The sequence below is a fragment of the Limulus polyphemus genome, unplaced genomic scaffold (genome assembly GCF_000517525.1).
Source record: "Limulus polyphemus unplaced genomic scaffold, Limulus_polyphemus-2.1.2 Scaffold257, whole genome shotgun sequence".
NCBI classification, from domain to species: domain Eukaryota; kingdom Metazoa; phylum Arthropoda; class Merostomata; order Xiphosura; family Limulidae; genus Limulus; species Limulus polyphemus.
In genome coordinates, this window is record NW_013665867.1 from 142,632 (window position 1) to 152,678 (window position 10,047).

General features: G+C 35.2%; 1 protein-coding gene across 2 annotated transcripts in view; it reads left to right on the plus strand.

Annotated features, from left to right (window-relative positions):
* The window catches only part of LOC106478874 (plexin-A2-like), a 231,546-nt gene that overhangs the window by 53,718 nt on the left and 167,781 nt on the right, over positions 1-10,047 (plus strand). The window contains exon 1 of one of the 2 annotated variants that reach the window (XM_013939446.2): positions 2,525-2,826. The exons of the other annotated variant lie outside the window; for it this stretch is intronic. The gene's annotated coding sequence lies outside the window, so the exon portion shown is untranslated. Of the gene's footprint in view, positions 1-2,524; positions 2,827-10,047 lie in introns of those variants that run through there. 2 annotated transcript variants of the gene reach the window in all.

Below are 10,047 nucleotides of genomic sequence, written 5' to 3' on the forward strand. Positions count from 1 at the left end.
TAGCGCAAAAGTTCCTGTGTAGATTTGCTGGAATATCTGCGAACAAACAAAATCAGAAATAATATATAATTAAAATAGTTGCACTGTTTATTTATTTTAAGCGTTATTCAAACTAGAAGAAAGACTTGTAAAATACCTTGGCTAAATATAAATTAAATTCATGATTCTTATTAACAATACGATTTATACATTTGTGAAAAAAAGTAAATAAGAAAGAGCAGTTGTTTGATTTTCTGAAATTTATTCAGATACAAAATAGTTTTCATTCAATATAGTGTAAGTGCGATTGCAAAGCCTGATTGTTAATACTTGCGAGGCCCGGCATGGCCAGGTGGTTAAGGCACTCGACTTGCAATCTGAGGGTCGCGGGTTCGAATCCCTGTCACACCAAACATGCTCGCCCTTTCAGCCATGGGGGCGTTATAATGTGACGGTCAATCCCACAATTCGTTGGTAAAAGAGTAGCCCAAGAGTTGGCGGTGGGTGGTAATGACTAGCTGCCTTCCCTCTAGTCTTACACTGCTAAATTAGGGACGGCTGGCACAGATAGCCCTCGTGTAGCTTTGCGCGAAACTTAAAAAAACAAAAACAAACAAACAATACTTGCGTAATAGATTGTGTTTTAACTTTGAAGATTAGGTAAAACGAACTTTAGAAAGGCATTGATTGGCACAGACATTGAAACTCAGTAACTTTCAACATTTTAAAAGTATTTTCATACCTTAAGCCACTTTTTTTTTTAAAGAAAACATCTTAACTTTAATAAATATTGTAAAATTACTGACTATTTTAAAGGCATGTTGTTGTTTTTTTCAATAAGTCTTACACTGCTAAATTAGGGACGGCCGGCGCAGATAGCCCTCGTGTAACTTTGCATGAAATTCAAAACAAACAAACGCGAATGGAAACCGTGTGGTTTGTTTGTATAATTAGGAGAATAAACCATTTTCAAATTTAACATTAATTAGGCGTTCGTATGATAACGTGCTGGGGCAAGACATACTGCTTCTATTTATAAAACAAGAGACAGAAAAAGAAAAGTAAAAACCTAAAAGAAAAACGATTGGTGAAAATTACAAGATGCGCGATTCTCTGCTGTGTAATATTGTCTTTTGGGCGTTTCGTTTTTATATAACGTAACGAATGCATTTTTTGTGTGTGTGTGTGTGTGTATACGATGTGCTACATTTTTGCACACAATGCCACTGTCACGAATGACATCGATGTGAAATACTTATAATCTGTAATTTCAACTTATGATGTTTTCGTGTGTTTCTTGTTTTTGTTAAATATAATAAGCCTAAAGGTATTCATCCAAAGTAGTTATTTTTGATAATTTCTGATCAAACATAAGCTATGTAGATTAAAACTAAATAGTAACCTCTAAATTTATGTAACTAATTCTATAAAACAAACTTACAAGAAGTGCATACTCTCATAAATCAATACACAAGAAAATGTAAACCTATAATGAACAGAATGCTTTGAATCATCGGTAGTGTTCTGGCTATTAACGACGCTTTCGGCAATAATCCTAAAAATGTTTCACGAGGTATGCGACCTCTTAAAGGGTTAAGTTTACTGTAAACTGTAAAAAAGTAATTCCCATTAGTGCATAAGTAATATTAATAAAATAAGAATAGTATTCAAAAGAACCTTAAACATCATAATCAATAAGATAAATGATTGTTTTTAATTATGCACAAAGCTACACAAGGGCTATCTGTGCTCTGCCCACCACGGGTATCGAAACCCGGTTTCTAGCGTTGTAAGTCCGCAGACATAACCGCTGTGTGACTGGGGGCAAGATAAATGAAACTAACTGAAAAAAAAAACGCTGTTGGGCACAGCATATTAGATGTACACGTAGTGTGACGATTCTTGACTTTTTTTCGTTGTCTGTTTATAAGTTTGAACTTGATTGTAATCCTCCAGAACAACTAAAGCAAAGATTAGTAATAATGAAAATAAATCGGGTGAAGTTAACACCATTATTACTAGCATTCACCGTTAAAAAACAACAACTAAAAACTTTATGAATTTGTGTTTAACTCATTTACACTATACATTTTACACATAATTTGACACAGCAGTAGATTTACGAGATTAACACTCCGTGAGGTTAATTGAGCAACTCGTTTTTACTGCTTTAAAAAACACGAGATTCATACGAATACGTTAATAAAAATGTATAGAAAGAGGATTCATAGTTAGTCTACTTACTGTGGGTGTACAGGTGCTTTATCCAAGCTTATATTCTGAACAGTGAATCTTAAGTTTTTCTTGAAATGTATCCACATGTATAGTGAGTCATCCAGGCTGTTCCAAATACGATGCCCCATCCCGATTTCTCAATCTCATGACTTGAATATCTTTTTTTTCTTCCTCACATCAACCGCCTGTGGAATTTGAGCACGCACTAAAACTGGTTGCAGAGTCGAGAGAGTGAAACGCTGTCCCTGATTGGTTGAGAATACGACTGTGTCTGTCCCACTGGGGCAGTAGATCGTCGCTTACCGTGAACTTGTTGTTTCTGTCCAGCTGTGGAGTAGGGAGGAAGACGTACAATTCCAACTGGTAACATAACGTAGGAGAAAATTAGCGTTCACCCACATTTTATTATATATTGATCGTGATTTGGTTACTTTAGTGTAGAAAAAAAAGCCACTTCGATCTTGCTGTGTCTATGTGACGTCAGTAGTCCTGCGGGCTACAGTAAACCTACTGTTGCTCCAACTTGTAAAGTGAATCAGTTCCCGTTGAAAGCAGGCAGAGTAGATGTGTCGTCGAGTTAGATCTGTGTAGTGCTAGTCTGTGTACATTCAGGTATGTGTTTACATGTAAACCATAGCAGGTTCTCTGAAAGGCTGTGTGATGAACGGTAAATGATTAATCAGTTAAAAGTTGATATGAACCAGAATTTAATCACACGATCTCTAACCTTTGTAAAAAAAATGTAATTATAAGAACCATTTTGGTTATATGTGTTAGGGATAAGTAACACTAACAACTAGGTTATCAATCTCATTCTAATGAGTCCCAATTTTAATATGCACACAACTACCGCTAATGAATCTAGTCATTAACTTTGTGTTACATTACACACTATAAGAACCCTACTTGTACAGGTTATATTATAGGTGAATTATATAACTTGCTTTGATTAAAGGTTATTGATAATAACACTGAACCTTAATTTAACTCAGCCTTTCAAGTTTGTTTTCAATTTCTATGTGGACATGAAATGTAATTTTTAGGTAGGTTGTTTTGGAATTTCAAGGGCTTTATGTACAGAATGTCTTGCTGTTAGTGGTTCTCGGTTTTATCTGTGATACATTCATAAGTTATCTCAATTGAAATAGTTGCATCAAGACATGGCGTGTTATCTACTTTTAATAAAAATACTATCACACAGCCAGGCGTTAATCTAATCACAAAGTTAATACAAACATTACAATAAGTAATTGCGTGATACGATCTTAACTTATTTTCAGTTAACCATTTGAAATTGTTTTTGCTTTATTTACAAAGTTCGTATGTTCTTTATATCCCAAACCAACAAATTACTTCTAAGTTATATTAAAGAATCTAATATGCAATTCGTCAAACATCTGTAGTGTTAAAAAAATATTAATGCTTTCTTCTTCACGCTGCGCATGCAATTTTAGTGTTATATAAACTAATGCAGTTGTAATATATACGCAACTATTATTAGTATTCATTATCATAGTGTAATAAGCCATCTACAGATAGTATCACTGTTCACTTTAATAAAACAACGTTTACATCGTGAGCTGATTGCACTTTTATTCATTATGAAATGAAAGCATGCAGCCTTGAATATCAATTTTAACCACGCGCTATATTACACTTGTACTATTGGCAGTGCGCATGCGTTAACTTGTATCTCGCAATGGCTTATGGGCGTGTAGTTCCTCGTGGGAGATGGCTATTCTGCGAAATGTTGTTGATTTACGCTAAGAAAATAATAAAAGTAATTCGTTCTCTTCCATGATTTGTATCGTTCGTGTTGGCCCAGAACAAAACTATTGGCCACCTGTGCTAAAAGTTGAAACCACAAAAGCAACTTCTAGTATTAGAGAGGGAATGAACATTAAGTATGTTAAATATTTATAAATCTTAACGTGATTTTTAATTCATGAATTGGACAACCAATTTAGCATGGATTCAGAACTTGTACGTTATTAAAGTGTTGTGTATGTTTATATATACATAATTTCTAGATTTTCCAAAATCAGGGTTGTAAGCTGGAAAAAAAGCTGTTTTTGTCCCCACTTTACTTGACTTACCCAAAGTTAACGCAGTATTTTTTGTCTTATCAAATAGTACATGAAAAGACATGCTACAATGATCTTGCTCGCTTGTTTACAATCGTATTCACAAGAGCAAAGAATAGTCAACAGGTGTCGCTGCAAGATGAAAGTTCCCGAAAAAAAATGATCTGATTATAATTAAATATTAGTATACCTAATTTTGTTCTAAAGCCGGTTATGTATAACATCCAAGTTTAATTAATATGATAGTAACCCAAGGTTTCGCGTAAATAGAAAAATTGTCGTTTTAACTTTGGAATGTGAGCGATATTAAAATATGGATTTTGAGGAATAGAATTAAAAAAAACATATTTTTATGGTATAACTGAGAAAATATTATAAATTTTTAAGGGACATTTTTCTATCCATTCATATAATCAGTAACATAATGTCCTTATATAGATACAGGTATAGATAAATCACAGATCCGCTTCTGTGCGTCATGACAATAGGCTAGGCGTGGCCTAGTGATTATCGTGCCAGACTATGAATCTGAGGGTCTAGGGCTTGTAGCTGCCCTTTCCGCCCCTACTATATCAATTTAAAATTAGGCATGGCTAACACAAATAAATATTACTTGTATAGCTTTTTCGCGAATATCAATACCAATTTTTTTTTCGCTGTATCACTTCTTACTAACTTGATTAATTCAAGGTTTCTCGAAAGGTTTTTCGATCATCTACACTTATCTATAAAGTAGTACAGTCAAACGTTTTGTGTATCTCCCTGTCTGTATATATTTACGCATATATATACATACATATTCAAAGCACCATTAGGTTCTAAATACCGTTTGTTTTATTTTTACTCTGTATTTTCGATGGTTGCAACCGCTTTCGCAGCTTTAACTCTGCTATTCAGCTTACCCGATTAAAAACGATACATAAAAGTATCATAACCTTCAACAACGTCGAAGTATATATAACACGTACATCCAAGTAGAAATATTCTAAAAAATTAATAATAATGATAGTATGTTATATAATATTTATAAGTAATAAAACTTGTAAATATTAAAACGTAAGAAATTCACAAGCTATTTAAATTAGATTCAAAGAACTTCCATTTTTTAAAAAATAAAATATCACTTAAAGTAATATTTTTGTTGAATATCGCAGAACCAGACTAGAAACAAAAAAAAGGGAGAGGGGTTCTTGTACTAAGCCATGGATACTTATGATACAGTTGAAAACAAATGTTCTGAGTGTCTTAGTTGGTTCTGACTCGGGTTTCTAACAAACTTTTGAAAAAAAAATGTTCCGAGTGTCTTAGTTGGTTCTGACTCGGGTTTCTAACAAACTTATCTTAGTTGGTTCTGACTCGGGTTTCTAACAAACGTATCTTAGTTGGTTCTGACTCGGGTTTCTAACAAACGTATCTTAGTTGATTCTGACTCTGGTTTCTAACAAACGTATCTTAGTTGGTTCTGACTCGGGTTTCTAACAAACTTTTGCTGATTCATTCTAAATCTTAAATTCTCTGTTTGGACAACGTAACATTCACTACACGTTGTACACTTTAACATATAAATACGTTGTTTTTTAGAACTGCAAAAAATATATCATTTGGTTTAAACATAATAAATCCATCTGTATTTATAACCAAGTCAAAGCCCAAGATATTTTTAAAAGTGTGTCTCAAGTATCCATGGCACATTACAAGGACCTTTCGTGTTTGTATTGTGTTGTAAAAAAAATGAAGTGCTTTGAATCAATTTAAATTACTTTGGATTTCTTATGTTTTTAAGTTGTTTTATTGTTTATGGAAATTTGGATTCCTTAAGTTTTTAAGTTGTGTTTTATTGTTTATGGAAATTTGGATTTCTTATGTTTTTAAGTTGTGTTTCATTGTTTATGGAAATTTGGATTTCTTATGTGTTTAAGTTGTGTTTTATTGTGCGTGGAAATTTTATATAATGTATATAATCATAATCATTACTTACTATCGAGTTTTTCGATTACTGTTACTTGTATATGTTATATTTCGACTTTGTTAAAGATTGTTTTTATGTAATGTGAATTATTTTTTAATTAGGTTGGATAAAAAGCAGTGTTAAAGCTGCGAAAGCGCTAACAACCAAACAAAATACAGAAGAAAAAAAAAACGATATTTCAAACCTGGTTGGTTAGAGCGCTCGACTCGCAATCTGCGGGTCGCAGGTTCGAAACCCGTCCCACCAAAGGTGCTCGCCCTTTCAGCTGTGGGAGCGTTATAATGTGACAGTCAATCCCACTATTTGTTGGTAAAAGAGCATCCCAAGAGTTTGTGGTGAGTGGTGGGCAGAGCACAGATAGCCCTTGTGTAGCTTTATGCATTATTAAAAACAAACAAATCCCTCTAGTATTTCACTGCTAAATTAGTGACGGCTAGCGCAGATAGCCCTCATGTGGCTTTGCGCAAACCTTCAAACAAACTATACCAATCCAAGTCGAATTATAGGATATTAAACTGATTACTAATTAGTGGCTAATGGATGGCAAGCAAAGTCAACTACTGATCAAGTTAATTGTTTACAGCCGTTAGGACAGGCGTCGGAAGAGCCACGTCTAACATACGGTTATTATTGATTGATTTACCTATCGCGATTTCAGAGGTTAAGGAAAAATTTTTTCGTAATGACTCAGACATGACAGGTTTGTAAACTGCAAGTAAAAAGCAAAAGCCCGATTTCTTTTATAAATGTGTGCCTTAATTTACTTTGTTTTCGCCCTGAAAGGCACTGGAACAAGTTTATGGGAAAGTGTGCGCACACACACACACGGTAGTTTGTTTGCTTTGAATTTCGCGCAAAGCTACACGATGGCTATCTGCTTTAGCCATACCTAATTTAGTAGTGAAAGACTAGAGAGAAGGCAGCTAGTCGTCACCACCCACCGCTAACTCTTGGACTACTCTTTTTACCAACGAATAATGGGATTGACCGTAACATTATTACGCCCTCACGGCTGAAAGTGCGAGCATATTTGGTGGAACGGGGATACGAACCCGCGAACCGCAGATTGCGAATCGAGCTCCCTAACCACCCGGCCTTGTCGGGCCTGTACAAAATGATAAAAACTCTATAACCCGAGCGTTTTCGAAAGGTGGACCTTTCTTCTTCAGGGGCAAACATGAGGTTTGTATATGATGTTTTCTAACCATGTCATCATATCTAACCTATCAATCGCCCTAACTGCACACGGTAGAAAAGTTTTTCATTAGTTGTGTTCTTTGGTTATATTCTCTATCATTTTGGAGGGAAAGACACACAGTTGATAGAATATATATATAAAATTCATTTTAATATTTCTTGGTACGCATAAGGTCTCACCGTGGTTGATTCACATGACACCTTTTTTAAATAGCCTATAGTAGTGGTGTCCAAACTTTTATTTATGGCGGACCCCCTCTAAACATGCATTTTGTTGTGCCCCTGCACCCCGTATAAGCTATTTGTGTGTATACTGAACATGCCATATTCCTATGTTAATGCTCTGAAGTGACACAGCGATAAGTCTGCTGACTTACAACGCTAAAAAAATATGTTTCGATATCCGTGGTGGGCACAGCACAGATAGCCCATTGTGTAGCTTTGTGTTTAATTACAAAAAAACTATGCTAATTATGCTAATATTACTCAGTTGTAGTAGTAGTAGTAATATTTGTACGGTAGTTTTTAAAAGTTCTTTATTTTACTTTATATATGCACATAGTGATAACTACTCGCTTCCTATAGACTCTCCGAACCCCCCTTAGAGGGGCGCCCCACAGGTTTTGAACCACGGACCTATAGGACAGACTCGACAAAACGTATATATTTCGACAAAAATATATATTTGTATAGGTATCTTAATATACATACTGATGCATTCAGTGCAAGTTTTAAACTGACTAGCATATACATAAGCGCTTCTTGATTTATATAGTTACAGCTATATATATATTATGGTAATTATAATGTACGTAAAAGTTTTAATTCATTTTCATGTTTCTTTTGTCTTTTTCGTCTTGTTCGCGGGTCTCGGATTTCGGAGGGTGGGGGGCAGTGTATAGCAATAGAGCGATCACTTCCCTTGTACAAGGTTAATAAATCTGTGTTAGTGGAAGGTAACCATTGCACAATAGTGCGCCATGACAGAACGTGTTGGGAAACCAGCCTTTATACATAATTGCGTTATCACAGTATTCGGGAGCCACTTTATCTTGTGGAAACAGGAGTCTACTTTTACAGTCAGATTGTGGTCATCAGTCACAAAAAAAAAAAGAGCGAAAAAGCCAGAATGATCAGACCAGTAACGCTTGTGGTGAAGGTGGTTTAGAGTTTATCAGTGAATTCGCTGTGAACATTCTCGTCATTTACCTTTTCTCTCTCTCTCAATTTAGCTATGCGATGGGTCAGTCATGGCCAGTGGCTAGCATGGCAGGCTGTGTATCCGTTAAAATATCACGTTCTCTTACCGAACAAATAGATGGACTTGCGCGGGGTCCCGAAAGTGTTCTGTTTCAAGAGTAAATAAAACCAAAATTAAGAGTAACGAATGTTTTTATTTCTTGCTTTTGAAGTTCATATGCCATGCTGTGTTGTAGTTTACAGAGCGCATAATATAATATTTCTCGTGATTCATGGCATGCGCACGTTTAACTGGCGCCACGACAGTACAAATTGTAACGTTAAGCGTCCCTTATGCGACGTCATTTTAGTGTCTACTGACTGACTGACAGATAACACACTACTGTATATTTGTGCGAGTGGTTAAAATAGGTGATCCCGTCAGGCGGCCTTCGGCCCTCTTTCGGGGGGGGGGGCGCGCTTTGAGGACGTGGATGCATTATAGGAGTGACGGTCAAATCCCATTATTCAATTAGATTATCTCAACAATAGTAGGTGCTCTTGACGAGCTATTTTCCCTCTAGTTTATTTAGGTAGATAGCCTCCGTGTAGCTTAATTAGACGACATAAACTACATGGTCTGCTCCACGCGGTATTATATATATATATATCATTACAACGATAACTATCCGATAACTTGACATGCTGTATCAAAGAGAGTACACTGTTTCTTTGTGTTAGAGACCGTTACAGATTTTCGCTTATCTTTAGTTTAAGCATGTATCAGCGTTTGACGAATAGTGTTTTTAGTAGTGATTTCATTTTTAACAAGACTGCTTGCTATTGGCAGTAAACTTTAAAATAAACAGTGAAATTTTCTTTTGAAAAATGTTCTTTTCTAACTTTCTTCGTTACCATTTATTCTTAAAACCACCATTTTTGCTTTAGATGCAGTAGACGAGTTCTAAACGTTTTGTTGGAAAACCTCAACGTTTATCTTACCCGACGTTATTTTGTATACTTTCTAATTTTAGTAGCCATTACCTTCGTCTTTAAATGTTTATTTACTTAGTTCCCAGTCGTTTATCTTTCCATTCATTTATAAAATCTATTGAGAAACACCGTGGATTCGCTTTGATAAGTTGAGATAGGGCAATGTTATTTTCCGAAGGGAAGACAGACTATGCCAGGCGCGAGCTATACGTTTTTTTTTTTTCATTAACTTCAATCTTTCCCGATTTAGAAACTCGTTGCGGCATCTTTAAATATTGAAATTAAACTCTTTTTAACTCCATCCGTGTTTTGAGGAACCGTAAAAACATGTTATCCTCTGGGATTTGGGGATTTCTTTATGGTCATACCAGAGGAGCAGATGGTATTTATTTCCAAATGGTATTTTTTGAC